The sequence below is a fragment of the Heptranchias perlo genome, chromosome 4, assembly GCF_035084215.1.
Source record: "Heptranchias perlo isolate sHepPer1 chromosome 4, sHepPer1.hap1, whole genome shotgun sequence".
Lineage (NCBI taxonomy): Eukaryota > Metazoa > Chordata > Chondrichthyes > Hexanchiformes > Hexanchidae > Heptranchias > Heptranchias perlo.
The window spans coordinates 3,275,645-3,292,484 of NC_090328.1; the positions used below are offsets into that span (position 1 = coordinate 3,275,645).

General features: G+C 49.6%; 1 protein-coding gene and 1 long non-coding RNA gene across 2 annotated transcripts in view; one reads left to right on the forward strand and one right to left on the reverse strand.

Moving 5' to 3' along the window:
* LOC137320689 (uncharacterized) overlaps positions 1-16,840 on the reverse strand; it is a 191,972-nt gene that overhangs the window by 148,589 nt on the left and 26,543 nt on the right. The window lies entirely within an intron of this gene.
* Positions 8,181-16,840, forward strand: part of dab2 (DAB adaptor protein 2) — a 71,116-nt gene continuing 62,456 nt past the window's right edge. The window contains exon 1 of the mRNA XM_067982372.1: positions 8,181-8,242. The gene's annotated coding sequence lies outside the window, so the exon portion shown is untranslated. The remainder of the gene's footprint in view (positions 8,243-16,840) is intronic.

Genomic DNA, 16,840 nt, shown 5'->3' on the forward strand with positions numbered 1-16,840 from the left:
CGGTGTCTGCCGTACGAGAGAGAGTGCCGTGTCTGCCGTACGAGAGAGAGTGCGGTGTCTGCTGTACGAGAGAGAGTGCGGTGTCTGCCGTACGAGAGAGAGTGCGGTGTCTGCCGTACGAGAGAGAGTGCGGTGTCTGCCGTACGAGAGAGAGTGCCGTGTCTGCTGTACGAGAGAGAGTGCGGTGTCTGCTGTACGAGAGAGAGTGCGGTGTCTGCTGTACGAGAGAGAGTGCGGTGTCTGCAGTACGAGAGAGAGTGCGCGGTGTCTGCCGTAGGAGAGAGAGTGCGGTGTCTGCCGTACGAGAGAGAGTGCCGTGTCTGCTGTACGAGAGAGAGTGCGGTGTCTGCTGTACGAGAGAGAGTGCGGTGTCTGCCGTACGAGAGAGAGTGCGGTGTCTTCTGTACGAGAGGGAGTGCGGTGTTTGCCGTACGAGAGAGAGTGCAGTGTCTGCCGTACGAGAGAGAGTGCGGTGTCTGCCGTACGAGAGAGAGTGCGGTGTCTGCCGTACGAGAGAGAGTGCGGTGTCTGCCGTACGAGAGGGAGTGCGGTGTCTGCCGTACGAGAGAGAGTGCGGTGTCTGCCGTACGAGAGTGAGTGCGGTGTCTGCCGTACGAGAGAGAGTGCGCGGTGTCTGCCGTACGAGAGAGAGTGCGGTGTCTGCCGTACGAGAGAGAGTGCGGTGTCTGCCGTACGAGAGAGAGTGCGGTGTCTGCTGTACGAGAGGGAGTGCGGTGTCTGCCGTACGAGAGAGAGTGCCGTGTCTGCCGTACGAGAGAGAGTGCGGTGTCTGCCGTAGGAGAGAGAGTGTGGTGTCCGCTGTCCGAGATAGAGTGCGGTGTCTGCCGTACGAGAGGGAGTGCGGTGTCTGCTGTAAGAGAGGGAGTGCGGTGTCTGCCGTACGAGAGGGAGTGCGGTGTCTGCCGTACGAGAGGGAGTGCGGTGTCTGCTGTAAGAGAGGGAGTGCGGTGTCTGCCGTACGAGAGAGAGTGCGGTGTCTGCCGTACGAGAGAGAGTGCGGTGTCTGCCGTAGGAGAGAGAGTGCGGTGTCTGCTGTAAGAGAGGGAGTGCGGTGTCTGCCGTACGAGAGAGAGTGCGGTGTCTGCTGTAAGAGAGGGAGTGCGGTGTCTGCCGTACGAGAGAGAGTGCGGTGTCTGCCGTAGGAGAGAGAGTGCGGTGTCTGCCGTACGAGAGGGAGTGCGCGGTGTCTGCCGTAGGAGAGAGAGTGCGCAGTGTCTGCCGTACGAGAGAGAGTGCGGTGTCTGCCGTACGAGAGGGAGTGCGGTGTCTGCCGTAGGAGAGAGAGTGCGCAGTGTCTGCCATACAAGAGAGTGTGCGGTGTCTGCCGTAGGAGAGGGAGTGCGCGGTGTCTGCCGTACGAGAGAGAGTGCGCAGTGTCTGCCGTACGAGAGAGAGTGCGCGGTGTCTGCCGTACGAGAGAGAGTGCGCAGTGTCTGCCGTACGAGAGAGAGTGCGCGGCGTCTGCCGTACGAGAGAGAGTGCGCAGTGTCTGCCGTACGAGAGAGAGTGCGCGGCGTCTGCCGTACGAGAGAGAGTGCACGGTGTCTGCCGTACGAGAGAGAGTGCGGTGTCTGCCGTAGGAGAGAGAGTGCGGTGTCTGCCGTACGATAGAGAGTGCGGTGTCTGCCGTAGGATAGAGAGTGCGGTGTCTGCCGTACGAGAGAGAGTGCGCAGTGTCTGCCGTACGAGAGAGAGTGCGCAGTGTCTGCCGTACGAGAGAGAGTGCACGGTGTCTGCCGTACGAGAGAGAGTGCGGTGTCTGCTGTACGAGAGAGAGTGCGGTGTCTGCCGTAGGAGAGAGAGTGCGCAGTGTCTGCCATACAAGAGAGTGTGCGGTGTCTGCCGTAGGAGAGAGAGTGCGCGGTGTCTGCCGTAGGAGAGAGAGTGCGCGGTGTCTGCCGTACGAGAGAGAGTGCACGGTGTCTGCCGTACGAGAGAGAGTGCGCGGTGTCTGCCGTACGAGAGAGAGTGCGCAGTGTCTGCCGTACGAGAGAGAGTGCACGGTGTCTGCCGTACGAGAGAGAGTGCGCGGCGTCTGCCGTACGAGAGAGAGTGCACGGTGTCTGCCGTACGAGAGAGAGTGCGGTGTCTGCCGTAGGAGAGAGAGTGCGGTGTCTGCCGTACGATAGAGAGTGCGGTGTCTGCCGTAGGAGAGAGAGTGCGGTGTCTGCCGTACGAGAGAGAGTGCGCAGTGTCTGCCGTACGAGAGAGAGTGCGCAGTGTCTGCCGTACGAGAGAGAGTGCGCAGTGTCTGCCGTACGAGAGAGAGTGCACGGTGTCTGCCGTACGAGAGAGAGTGCGCGGCGTCTGCCGTACGAGAGAGAGTGCACGGTGTCTGCCGTACGAGAGAGAGTGCGGTGTCTGCCGTAGGAGAGAGAGTGCGCAGTGTCTGCCGTACGAGAGAGAGTGCGCAGTGTCTGCCGTACGAGAGAGAGTGCGGTGTCTGCCGTACGAGAGAGAGTGCGCGGTGTCTGCCGTACGAGAGAGAGCGCGGTGTCTGCCGTAGGAGAGAGAGTGCGGTGTCTGCCGTACGAGAGAGAGTGCGGTGTCTGGCGTACGAGAGAGAGTGTGCGGTGTCTGCCGTACGAGAGAGAGTGCCGTGTCTGCCGTACGAGAGAGAGTGCGGTGTCTGCTGTACGAGAGAGAGTGCGGTGTCTGCCGTACGAGAGAGAGTGCGGTGTCTGCCGTACGAGAGAGAGTGCGGTGTCTGCCGTACGAGAGAGAGTGCCGTGTCTGCCGTACGAGAGAGAGTGCGGTGTCTGCTGTACGAGAGAGAGTGCGGTGTCTGCTGTACGAGAGAGAGTGCGGTGTCTGCTGTACGAGAGAGAGTGCGCGGTGTCTGCCGTAGGAGAGAGAGTGCGGTGTCTGCCGTACGAGAGAGAGTGCCGTGTCTGCTGTACGAGAGAGAGTGCGGTGTCTGCCGTACGAGAGAGAGTGCGGTGTCTTCTGTACGAGAGGGAGTGCGGTGTTTGCCGTACGAGAGAGAGTGCAGTGTCTGCCGTACGAGAGAGAGTGCGGTGTCTGCCGTACGAGAGAGAGTGCGGTGTCTGCCGTACGAGAGAGAGTGCGGTGTCTGCCGTACGAGAGGGAGTGCGGTGTCTGCCGTACGAGAGAGAGTGCGCGGTGTCTGCCGTACGAGAGAGAGTGCGGTGTCTGCCGTACGAGAGTGAGTGCGGTGTCTGCCGTACGAGAGAGAGTGCGCGGTGTCTGCCGTACGAGAGAGAGTGCGGTGTCTGCCGTACGAGAGAGAGTGCGGTGTCTGCCGTACGAGAGAGAGTGCGGTGTCTGCTGTACGAGAGGGAGTGCGGTGTCTGCCGTACGAGAGAGAGTGCCGTGTCTGCCGTACGAGAGAGAGTGCGGTGTCTGCCGTAGGAGAGAGAGTGTGGTGTCCGCTGTCCGAGATAGAGTGCGGTGTCTGCTGTACGAGAGGGAGTGCGGTGTCTGCTGTAAGAGAGGGAGTGCGGTGTCTGCCGTACGAGAGGGAGTGCGGTGTCTGCCGTACGAGAGGGAGTGCGGTGTCTGCTGTAAGAGAGGGAGTGCGGTGTCTGCCGTACGAGAGAGAGTGCGGTGTCTGCTGTAAGAGAGGGAGTGCGGTGTCTGCCGTACGAGAGAGAGTGCGGTGTCTGCCGTAGGAGAGAGAGTGCGGTGTCTGCCGTACGAGAGGGAGTGCGCGGTGTCTGCCGTAGGAGAGAGAGTGCGCAGTGTCTGCCGTACGAGAGAGAGTGCGGTGTCTGCCGTACGAGAGGGAGTGCGCGGTGTCTGCCGTAGGAGAGAGAGTGCGCAGTGTCTGCCGTACGAGAGAGAGTGCGGTGTCTGCCGTACGAGAGGGAGTGCGGTGTCTGCCGTACGAGAGGGAGTGCGCTGTCTGCCGTACGAGAGAGAGTGCGGTGTCTGCCGTACGAGAGGGAGTGTGCGGTGTCTGCCGTACGAGAGAGAGTGCGGTGTCTGCCGTACGAGAGAGAGTGCGGTGTCTGCCGTACGAGAGGGAGTGTGCGGTGTCTGCCGTACGAGAGAGAGTGCGGTGTCTGCCGTACGAGAGAGAGTGCGGTGTCTGCCGTACGAGAGAGAGTGCGGTGTCTGCTGTACGAGAGGGAGTGCGGTGTCTGCCGTACGAGAGAGAGTGCGGTGTCTGCCGTACGAGAGAGAGTGCGGTGTCTGCCGTACGAGAGGGAGTGCGGTTTCTGCCGTACACTCGACAACGTCCGAGATTGGTTGGTTCTCTGAGTTGTTTACTGTGAAATTGACTTTGGGAACGATGTCCTGATTTAGTTTTATTGGAAGTTTCACCCCGTCGTTGCAATATTGGATAAATGGTGCCCTCCCAGAGGGGACACTTGTCATGATGATTTCCTGTCTGGTCACACCAAGGCGACTCAGTGCAATCCCTAGTTGTCCATCCCCAGGTACCTCTCCCACATCCGAGTCCAGACATTACAGTACTAGACTTACCCAATATAAAGCATAAGAACGTAAGAAATAGGAGCAGGAGTAGGCCATTGAATATATTCAATGACTCAGCATCCACAGCCCTCTGGTGTAGAGAATTCCAAAGATTCACAACCCTCTTTTTTTATTATTCGTTCATGGGATGTGGACGTCGCTGGCGAGGCCGGCATTTATTGCCCATCCCTAATTGCCCTTGAGAAGGTGGTGGTGAGCCGCCTTCTTGAATCGCTACAGTCCGTGTGGTGACGGTTCTCCCACAATGCTGTTCGGAAGGGAGTTCCAGGATTTTGACCCAGCGACGATGAAGGAACGGCGATATATTTCCAAGTCGGGATGGTGTGTGACTTGGAGGGGAACGTGCAGGTGGTGTTGTTCCCATGTGCCTGCTGCTCTTGTCCTTCTAGGTGGTAGAGGTCGTGGGTTTGGGAGGTGCTTTCGAAGAAGCCTTGGCGAGTTGCTGCAGTGCATCCTGTGGATGGTACACACTTCAGCCACAGTGCGCCGGTGGTGAAGGGAGTGAATGTTTAGGGTGGTGGATGAGGTGCCAATCAAGCAGGCAGCTTTGTCCTGGATGGTGTCGAGCTTCTTGAGTGTTGGAGCTGCACTCATCCAGGCAAGTGGAGAGTATTCCATCACACTCCTGACTTGTGCCTTGTAGATGGTGGAAAGGCTTTGGGGAGTCAGGAGGTGAGTCACTCGCCGCAGAATACCCAGCCTCTGACCTGCGCTTGTCGCCACAGTATTTATATGGCTGGTCCAGTTAAGTTTCTGGTCAATGGTGACCCCCAGGATGTTGATGGTGGGGGATTCGGTGATGCTAATGCCATTGAATGTCAAGGGGAGGTGGTTAGACTCTCTCTTGCTGGAGATGGTCATTGCCTGGCACTTCTCTGGCGCGAATGTTACTTGTCACTTATCAGCCCAAGGCTGGATGTTGTCCAGGTCTTGCTGCATGCAGGCTCGGACTGCTTCATTATTCGAGGGGTTGCGAATGGAACTGAACACTGTGCAATCATCAGCGAACATCCCCATTTCTGACCTTATGATGGAGGGAAGGTCATTAATGAAGCAGCTGAGGATGGTTGGGCCTAGGACACTGCCCTGAGGAACGCCTGCAGTAATGTCCTGTGGCTGAGATGATTGGCCTCCAACAACCACTACCATCTTCCTTTGTGCTAGGTATGACTCCAGCCACTGGAGAGTTTTCCCCCTGATTCCCATTGACTTCAATTTTACTAGGGCTCCTTGGTGCCACACTCGGTCAAATGCTGCCTTGATGTCAAGGGCAGTCACTCTCTCCTCACCTCTGGAATTCAGCTCTTTTGTCCATGTTTGGACCAAGGCTGTAATGAGGTCTGGAGCCGAGTGGTCCTGGCGGAACCCAAACTGAGCATCGGTGAGCAGGTTATTGGTGAGTAAGTGCTGCTTGATAGCACTGTCGACGACAGTATTTCTCTAATTCCCTTTTGAAAGTTATTATTGAATCTGCTTCCACCGCCCTTTCAGGCAGTGAATTCCAGATCATAACAACTCGCTGCGTAAAAAAAATTCTCCTCATCTCCCCCTCTGGTTCTTTTGCCGATCATCTTAAATCTGTGTCCTCTGGTTACCGACCCTCCTGCCACTGGAAACAGTTTCTCCTTATTTACTCTGTCAAAACCCATCAGAATTTTGAACACTTACATTAAATCTACCCTTAACCTTCTCTGCTTTAAGGAGAACAACCCCATCTTCTCCAGTCTCTCCACATAACTGAAGTCCCTCATCCCTGGCACCATTCTAGTAAATCTCTTTTGCACCCTCTCTCAGGCCTTCACATCCTTCCCAAAGTGTGGTGCCCAGAATTGAACACAATTCTCCAGCTGAGGCCTAACCAGTGTTTATAAAGGTTTAGCATAACTTCCTTGCTTTTGTACTCTATGCCTCTATTTATAAAGCCCAGGATTCCACATGCTGTTTTAACCGTTTGCTCAACCTGTCCTGGTTGGAATCTGTCCTGACCTGAATTGGAACCTGTCCTGCCGCCATCAACTCACTCAATTAACAAAAGGAGTCACGATCAGGAGCAGGTACCTTGGCTGATTATCCCCTTCTTAATTTCCCCCTTTGCTACCTAGGACCATAAGAAATAGGAGCAGGAGTAGGTCACACGGCCCCTCAAGCCTGCTCCGCCATTCAATCAGATCATGGCTGATCTTCGACCTCAACTCCACTTTCCTGCCTGATCCCCATATCTCTTGATTCCCCTAGAGTTCAAAAATCTAACTATCTCAGCCTTGAAAATATTCGTAAACAATTTTACAACACCAAGTTATAGTCCAACAATTTTATTTTAAAATTCACAAGCTTTCGGAGGCTTCCTCCTTCCTCAGGTGAATGTGGAAATGAAATCCTCGAACCTATCGCATTTATAAATCACAGAACAATGCCTGGTGATTACAGATAGTCTTTTCAACTGCCCGTTGCCAAGGCAACCAAAGTGTTCAGAAGATAGGTGTTACCTACAGGGCCACCGAATATACAAACGGCCAGAACAAAAAAAAACAGAGAGAGGGAGGCAGAAACATAGAAACATCCGGAAGGAAAAGACAGCAATTGACCCGTTATATTAAAAACAGTTAACTTTTGTTCGCTGGTGGGGTAACGTGTAGCGTGACATGAACCCAAGATCCCGGTTGAGGCCGTCCTCATGGGTGCGGAACTTGGCTATCAATTTCTGCTCGACGATTTTGCGTTGTCGTGTGTCTCGAAGGCCGCCTTGGAGTACGCTTACCCGAAGGTTGGTGGCTGAATGTCCTTGACTGCTGAAGTGTTCCCCGACTGGGAGGGAACCCTCCTGTCTGGTGATTGTTGCGCGGTGTCCGTTCATCCGTTGTCGCAGCGTCTGCATGGTCACTTTGGTTGCCTTGGCAATGGGCAGTTGAAAAGACTATCTGTAATCACCAGGTATTGTTCTGTGATTTATAAATGCGAGAGGTTCGAGGATTTCTTGACATTCACCTGAGGAAGGAGGAAGCCTCCGAAATCTTGTGAATTTTAAAATAAAATTGTTGGACTATAACTTGGTGTTGTAAAATTGTTTACAATTGTCAACCCCAGTCCATCACCGGCATCTCCACATCTTGAAAATATTCAACGACTGAGCATTCATAGCCCTCTGGGGTAGAGAATTCCAAAGATTCACAACCTTCTGAGTGAAGAAATTCCTCCTCATCTCGGTCATGAATGGCCGACCCCCTTATCCTGAGACCACGCCCTCTAGTTCTAGACTCTCCAGCCAGGGGGAAACAGCCTCTCAGCATCAACCCTGTCAAGCCCCCTCAGAGTTTTATGAAGCAACCTCCAGCACTTCCATGGCGGAGAGCAGCCAATGCAATACCTTACGGCCTACATTCATAGGCTTCTACCCGCTGAACTCTCAGGGTTGCTGAAGATTTCTTCAGGGAACAATGTCACTTTAAAAAAATCTGAGCCAGAAGGAAAATTACACAACAAACATAAAAAACAGAAATGTTGTTTTGGTGATAAGGGAAGAAAGGGGAGCAGAGAATAATGGCATGCTGACAGGGTAATAACATTTACAGTCCTGCTTTGCAGGATGTGAATCAATGGAAGTGCTGCTTTGCTGACATTGCAGTCACATGACCTCTCACAGGAAGTGGAGTTGATTGGTCACTTGACTAGATTGGCTCAGATGAGGATTTAGAGGCAGTGTTGGGAGGTGTGAGAAGTGAGTTTGTTCTTTGTGGGAGAAGGGTGTTCTCTACTGACTCTGGTAAGTCCTTGTGTTGAGTGGTAGGTTCTTTTAATCTGTTAGTTTATTGATCAGGTAGTTAGAGTATTTTAGTTTTCTAAAAATGTCCTTCTGGCCTCCCCCCTTTATTTCTAAGCTCCCACCTGGAGCTTTAGGTTGTGGGGGGAAAAGAGCCACTAAAGTGTTGTGAATTAAAATGGTGAGTACTTTGACAAGTCCTTATTAAATTGTTACCCTTGGATACTCCAGGTGCAGCCTAGTTTATTGTCTTCCCTGCTAACTAATCTTTGGGTGTTAGTGTCTTCTGCTAACTGTGATTTTGAAGGCATTGCCACTCCCTCCTGGATAGAAATTCCTTCCATTACTGTTCAGTATCTGTACTATGGCAGCTTGTTGAGGTAAAATGGTCCTCTCACCTATCTGACTCTGGCCAATTTTATGGTGGTTCCCAATCTTGATTAGTTTAGGACCCTCTTAGTGAGGTATAGTGTTTTCAACTGGAATTATAGTCTTATTTTACTGGATCCTTTTATTAAGTGCTCCTGAATGATTGTTAGTATTCAAATTTGCTATTAAAAAGCAATTGTGCAAAACTTCTGAGCTCATTTAACCCACCTGAAGAATGAATGGGACTGTTAACTGCTGCTTAGTCCAAGCTCTAGAAAATGGCATCTCCATTTGAAGATTAACAAATTATAAATGTGTTGACTACTTAACCTAGAAGTTGGAGTTTAGGCCACTATCTTGCCCTGGTACTAACCTGGTTAGTTAACTAACCTGGATTTTTAAGGTGGTTTGTAGTTTTTCCAGGGTTTCTACTGAAGTTATGGCTGATGGGAAGAATTGCTGTGGACATTGTAGGTGACAGACAAGGTTGAAATTTGAACACAGTTGAGACTGTCACTGCCTGGGACATCCATCCAGTACAGAATGCTGGTACTCAGACTCTTGTAACACTTACTGCCATTTGTTCTAACTGTGACTGGCCTTAGCTCTAGCTGTTCAGTGTTCTATACATCCAATGGGAGTTCACAATCACCCCTGCAGTTTATTTAGTTGGTGCTGGGTCTTGTTAACTGGTTAGTTGCCCACTAGAGTTTGAAGGAAATGTGTACTCCATCTAGTTAGCCTGTTTAAAATGCTGAAGGGGCCACATTCACCCCCTGCTACATGCTCAGCCTGGTCCCTCTTACTGTTTGATGTGGTAATCTGATAATGCTTCAGCTATTCATTGGATGGCAGTTCAGTTAAAATTTGCAAGTAGCTTTACTCTTTAATCTTCTGCTCCTTTTGACCCTGGTCTTTAATTTTTTTTAAATCTTTTGAATTGAGTTACTTTTTGTCTGATCAAAGCTGTCTGGACTGAAGTGGTCTGTTACTTGGAGCAGACTGTGTTTTGGTACCCCTTCCTGTGTGTGCAAGGTTCCTCACTATAATCCAGTCATTAACACTTGTCCCTCCAGAGTCCTGACTATATGGTGTGCAGCCCCTTTCTCTATCTTGGCCTCTGCTGCTGTACCTGATTGTCCTCAGATGAAAGATATTTGGAATAGTCCAGTCTTCCTAATTTGTCTCAAGACTATTTTAAATTTGTTCTCTGGTCTTGCTTAATTTGAGGTAATGCTCACTGTAGCTGAAGTTTCCCCATCCCCTGTTCACCAGACTCCACAATATCAGCTGCTTTCCTCTATTTAGGGGTTTGATTATCGGACACTTCATTACCCCTCCAGCTAGTGTTTTGTAGTGAATAGACTTGACTTGTGCTCTAGATGTGGGTTTTTTTTGTTCATGGGATGAGGGCAATGCCAGCATTTATTGCCCATCCCTAACTGACCTTGAGGAGGTGGTGAGCTGCTGCCTTGAACCACTGCAGTCTGTGTGGTGAAGGTTCTCCCACAATGCTGTTAGGAAGGGAGTTCCAGGGTTTTGACCCAGTGGCAATGAAGGAACGGCGATATATTTCCAAGTCAGGATGGTGTGTGACTTAGAGGGGAACGTGCAGGTAGTCTCATGTGCCTGCTGCCCTTCTGCTTCTAGGTAGCAGAGGTTGCAGGTTTGGGAGGTGCTGCAGTGCATCTTGTGGATGGTGCACATTGCAGCCACAGTGCACCAGTGGTGAAGGGAGTGAATGTTTAGGGTGGTGGATGGGGTGCCAATCGAGTGGGCTGCTTTGTCCTGGATGGTGTCGAGCTTCTTGAGTGTTGTTGGAGCTGCACTCACCCAGGCAAGTGGAGAGTATTCCATCACACTCCTGACTTGTGCCTTGTAGATGGTGGAAAGGCTTTGGGGAGTCAGGAGGTGAGTCACTTGCTGCAGAATACCCAGCCTCTGACTGTGCTTGTATTCTCAGTATTTGTGGTTGGTCCAGTTTCTGGTCAATGGTGACCCCCAGGATGTTGGGAGATTGATGGTAATACCATTGAATGTGGTCACTGCCTGGTCTGAACAAATGTATTGTACAGGCTCAGTAATTCCTATGGACATAACCAAAATTCCTAGGAGGAATAGAAACAAGGGCTGAGCTCATGAAAGACCTGGTGTTTCTGTCTAGTCTTTACTAGTGAAAGCCTTGTTGCAATAGCCTCACTACTTTTACAACAACTTGCATTGATACAGAATCAAAAACACAACTGCAGAGGCTGGAAATCTGGGGGGAATAAAAAACAGAAAATGCTGGAAACACTCATCAGGTAGCATCTGTGGGGGCAGAAAGTTAATGTTTCAAACCCTTGACCTGAATGTTAACTTTCTTTCTCCACAGATACTGCCTGACTTGCTGAGTTTCTAGCATTTTCTGTTATTGCTACATTAAAGATGCTTTATAAATGCAATGTCCTAAGGTGCTTGAGTTTGCCAAGGAGCTATCAGGACAGGTGACCAAAAGCTTGGTCTGAGAAGTTTAGGGAGGGAATTCCAGAACTTGGGGCCGAGGCAGCTGAAGGCACGGCCGCCAATGGTGAAGTTTAAAATCTGATACGAAAAGCAAGAATTGGAGGAACACAGATCTTGGAGGGTTGTGGGGCTGGAGGAGGTTATGGGGTGGGGGGGTGGTGAGGCCATGGAGGGATTTGAGAACAAGGATGAGAATTTTAAAATCCAGGCAGTCCCAGGCCAGGGAGTGATGGGTGAACAGGATGTGATGTGAGTTAGGATACGGGCAGCAGAGTTTTGGATGAGCTTAAGTTTATGGAGAGTGGAAGATGGGAGGCTGACCAGGAGAGCAGTGGAGTTGTTAAGTCTATAAATAACAAAGGCATGGATGAGTGTTTCAGCAGCAGATGAGCTGAGGCAGAGACAAGCAATGTTAGAGGTGGAAGTAGATGGTCTTAGTGATGGAGTGGATATGTACTTCTAGCAGTGGTTCCTGTCACAAATGACTTTGGACCTATGGTTCCCAGAGCTCTCCACCACTGATTTTCCTCACCATCTGTCTGTTGTAGACAGGCTGATTGCTCAGATAGTTAACAACTCGATTATTGATTGTGTACCAGGATATTAGGTGAACTAGATGGACCTTGGTCTGTTTATCTAGTAATTCTTGTGTTCTGACCTAATGGGATGAATGGTCTATTCATGTACTGTAACATTTGATTCAAAGAAATCTTCCACAGAATGTTGAATGGGTGCATTGGGATGTGGTGAAATAATGAGTCATTTTTTAGATTTTGTGACTGTTCAAACAGCACTAAACCAAAGTTCAATCTTAGTGCATGCACTGCTGAGATTCAGTTGTAATTTAACTTCTAAACTGTTCCCTCAACAAACTATTTGCTCAATTTCTGGCACCTACCCTAGGGGGTCATGATGACTCTGGCTTGGTACCACTCTCTTCGGCTTCCTTTTTTAGAAGTTGATTTGAAGTGTTGCTGTCCTTCAACACCCACTAACTGTTCCAATAATTTGGTGGTGAACCTCCCAACTTGACATTTGCTGCCATGGTGGCAGTATTGAAATGCAAGGCTTAATCAGTGCACTGCCTTTTAGTAGGTGGCTACATGGTATTTCCTTAAGTCTGACTCTAGTCAAAATCTAGACATTGAGCCAAGCAAAGTTTGATCAGCAAGCTGTGGCTGATCACTTACAATAGAGTAAATCGACATTTTCAATGTAGTAGTGCTTCTCAGACTGACATTCCGTTAGTGTTGATGGTCATGGTTTTCCCTAGGGGAAAAAACTCCAAGTGAACCAATCTTTAAGTTGGCTGACTTTGACCTAATCACCAATGTAGTGCAGACTTCCTAAAGTTGGACATTGCCATCTTTAATCCAATACTGTAACCCAGGAGTTAGGTGGAGACAATTCCTACACCTGCCTTTTTTAAATAGCTGATTTGTGCAGTGACTGGATGCTTAACTTGGATCACATTAGAAGTTTGGTTCTTGCTTGAATCTACAATCTGCTTCTCATCTTGGGGCAGACTGTACCTTATCTGGAACAGTAGTGACTGCCCATCCTACACATTCACTGAAATGAAACCTAATTGGTAATACAAACATGTGAAAAGGACACATGCCCCAATCCAGTCTGCCAAAAGTCCACTGTGTCCCAACCCACTGCACCAACCTTCCTAACTGCTGCTAGTAGTTCTGCTTTCCTGACCATTTTTAGTTCCAAACTCTGCTCAGGGGGGGGGGGGGGGGGAGGGGAGGGAAAGGTGAATATTGGTAGAGACTAAGGAAATGGGGAAACTTGATGAACCCTGTCTTTCACCATGGAATCTTGGCTCAAGTTGTGGAATATTGAAATGGGGCATAAAAAGGGTGGGTGGAGAGAAGCAAGATGTGAGTCAGTGTTGGACTATCTGATTCCCCTCATTTTACTAAACTGCTAGTCAAGTGTTGACTATTCTGCTTCTCTATTATCCACTTTGGTAGGAAGAATATTTTTAAGTGAGACTAATGTTGTTCAGAGGGATTTAGATGTCCTTGTAAACAGTTAACATTCAGGTACAGCAAGCAATTAGGGTAAATGGTATATTGGCCTTTATTACAAGGGGGTTGGAGTATGAGTAAGGAGGTCTTGCTGCACATATATAGGGCTTTGGTAAGACCACACCTGGAGTACTGTGTACAGTTTTGGTCTCTTTACCGAAGGAAGGATATACTTGCCTTGGAGGTGGTGCAACAAAAGTTCACTAGATTGATTCCTGGGATGAGGTTTCTCCTATGAGGAGTGATTAAGTAGAATGGGCCTATACTCTCGAGGAGAATGTGATCTCCTTGAAACATAAGATTCTGAGGGCTTGATAGGGTAGAGGCTGTTTTCCCCTGCCTGGAGAGTCTAGAACTAGGGGGCATAGTCTCAGGATAAGGGGTCGGCCATTTAAGACTGAGGAAAAATTTCTTCACTCTGGGTTGTGAATATTTGGAATTCTCTACCCGAGAGCTGTGGCTGCTGAGTCATTGAGTATATTCAAGACTGAGATCAATGGATATTTGGACTCTGGGGGAAATGGGGATCGGGCAGGAAAGTGGAGTTGAGGTAGATCAGCCATGATCTTGTTGAATGGCGGAGCAGGCTCAAAGCAGTATGGCCTAGACAACACTGATTTAAGGCTGGGGACAGGTCAAACCTCCTGGTGGTTGAGGGAGAGGATTTCAGGATTCAAAACTGCAGTGGATAGTATTTTTCTTGAGGGTTGTTTTTTAAGTTAGGTTTTCTTGGCAAGCCTTGATCTCCAACTAGTGTGATGGTGGCTGCTGGAATGATGCCCAGGACTGGAATGATGCCCAGGACTGGCAAAAGCTGCCAACCTACACCCACAGTAACCAAGCTTTGACTTCTATTATGATCAGGGAGCAGTTAGCTGCTTGTCATTCCAAACTATCCTCCTGTGGGAGGAGGAGACTGTTTTGAGGGAATACTCCTGATTTTAAATTGGGGAAACACTTTACAAAATAGTAAACTCATTACAAAGTGCTTCAGTTAATGGAAGACTGCATTAAGATCTCTTCCTGTGAGTGGCTCCAGTTAAGTTTCCTGAGACTTGGTATTTCAGTGAGCAAGTGTTCAATCTAGAACGGGTTCCCTGCAGAGACAGTGGAAACAGTTAGTTCACATACAAATTAGATTTTTCAGAATGAGACACTTACTTGTTCATGGGATGTGGGCACCACTGGTGAGGCCGGCATTTATTGCCCATCCCTCCTTCACCTTGAGAAGGTGGTGGTGAGCCGCCGCCTTGAACCGCTGCAGTCCGTGTGGTGACGGTTCTCCCACGGTGCTGTTGGGTAGGGAGTTCCAGGATTTTGACCCAGCGACGATGAAGGAACGGCGATATATTTCCAAGTCGGGATGGTGTGTGACTTGGAGGGGAACGTGCAGGTGTTGTTGTTCCCATGTGCCTGCTGCTCTTGTCCTTCTAGGTGGTAGAGGTCGCGGGTTTGGGAGGTGCTGTTGCAGAAGCCTTGGCAAGTTGCTGCAATGCATCTGGTGGATGGTACACCCTGCAGCCAGTGTGCACCAGTGGTGAAGGGAGTGAATGTTTAGGGTGGTGGATGGGGTGCCAATCAAGCAGACTGCTTTGTCCTGGATGGTGTCGAGCTTCTTGAGTGTTGTTGGAGCTGCACTCGCCCAGGCAAGTGGAGAGTATTCCATCACACTCCTGACTTGTGCCTTGTAGATGGTGGAAAGGCTTTGGGGAGTCAGGAGGTGAGTCACTTGCTGCAGAATACCCAGCCTCTGACCTGCTCTTGTAGCCACAGTATTTATATGGCTGGTCCAGTTAAGTTTCTGGTCAATGGTGACCCCCAGGATGTTGATGGTGGGGGATTTGGTAATGGTAAAGCCATTGAATGACGAGGGAAGGTGGTCATTGCCTGGCACAAATGTTACTTGCCACTTATCAGCCCAAGCCTTGATATTGTCCAGGTCTTGATGCATGTGGGCATGGACTGCTTCATTATCTGAGGGGTTGTGAATGGAACTGAACACTGTGCAATCATCAGCAAACATCCCCATTTCTGACCTTATGATGGAGGGAAGGTCATTGATGAAGCAGCTGAAGATGGTTGGGCCTAGGACACTGCCTTGAACTCCTGCAGCAATGTCCTGGGGCTGAGATGATTGGCCTCCAACAACCACATGTAACAGGCTTGGGAGGAAGAGGTTACTTTGGACCTATGTTTCCCAGAGTCTCCACTGAGTATTTTCCTCACCTTATGTCCTGGTCTGTTGTAGACTCACTGGAGATTGATTGCTGTGATTAGTCAACAACCATTATCCTCATCTGTGTACTGGGATGGTAAGTGAACTGGATGGATCTTGGTCTATTGTCTAGCAATTCCTCTAAGATAGTGCCTAAGGTGGTTTTGTTCTTGGGATATGTGATCCTACTGCCCTGAAGCCATTAACAAGGTTGTATCTATTGCCTATCCCTACTACCCTAAGGTAATTAAGACAACTGTAATGTGGGACTAGAGTTGTGTAGACAAGATTAGGTAGGGGGTGACAGGACCTTCAGGGAAGGGAACATGAGTGAACCATTTGGCTTCTTGCAATAATCTGGCAGCTTGAAGTTTTTTCCCTCTCTGGTACCAACTTGCAAATTACCACATTTTATTAGTTCAATTTCAGAACTTGCCATGGTGGGATTTGAACTCCTGATTTGTTGCTCACCCAGGATTATAGCCACTGGGTGACTGTGTAGCTTTCTTTTGCAAGGACCTGTCACATTACTTGGGTCTTCCTGATCTGCATTGGCTTCCTAGGACCCTCCCCCCCCCCCCCCCCAAGGACAGGAGCAGTTTGTGCAGGAGCCCTTGAGCTGGCACATCGTTCTGAGAGTTGGTCATATCTATTAGCTTTTAGCCCCTTTGTTAAAGGGGTATAGTCTGAGATAGCTTACAACAGCCTCAAGTTTGAGATCAATGCGGAGTAATGCAGTGCATAAAATGTCAATTTCTAAGGCTGAATTGTGACCTCCTGATCAACAGGATTGTGAAATGTGAAGTTTTTTAAATCAGCTCCAGGAAACATTAAAGCCACTCTTCTCTCTGGGGTGTTGAAGGAAGTGAGCTGCCCAACCAATAGGGTGGGGGGAGAAATACTGTTCTTAAAACAACTCTTGTAAACTTCCTTTGTAAAATTCCAGCGCTATTGACAGGAAATGCACTCCATCCTCAGTGTAGACGACCACTGGACAATTACTGGGAGACTAACTTGGGTTTTCCTGTTTCTCATTTGTTTACTTGGATTTTCTGCAGAATGGAAGGGTCTCCAATAGGGGAGCTGACTTTAAATGGCCCATTAATCCAGTGGGCTCAATAGTTTTCCCTCCTTGTCCTCCCTCCCTTTGCCTAAAAACTGCTGTCTTGTATTCCTGGGTAAATGCACGGTTAGGTGTTGCTTTAGAATCTTCCAGCACAGAGGAAGGCCATTTGGCCCATATCTGTGCCAGGTCTTTGACATATCCAATTAGTCTCTCTCCTTCCCCAGGACCCTGCATTGGTCAGCTTGGCTCAGTTGGTGTCTGAGTCAGAAGATAATGGGCTCTAGTCCCTCTGATTTGAGCCCGTAATCCAGGCTGAAGCTCCCAATCCTGAGCGAGCACTGCACTGTTGAAGGGACAGTCTTCAAATGAGACATCAAGCTGAAAAAGGCATCAGTTTAATGTCCGGG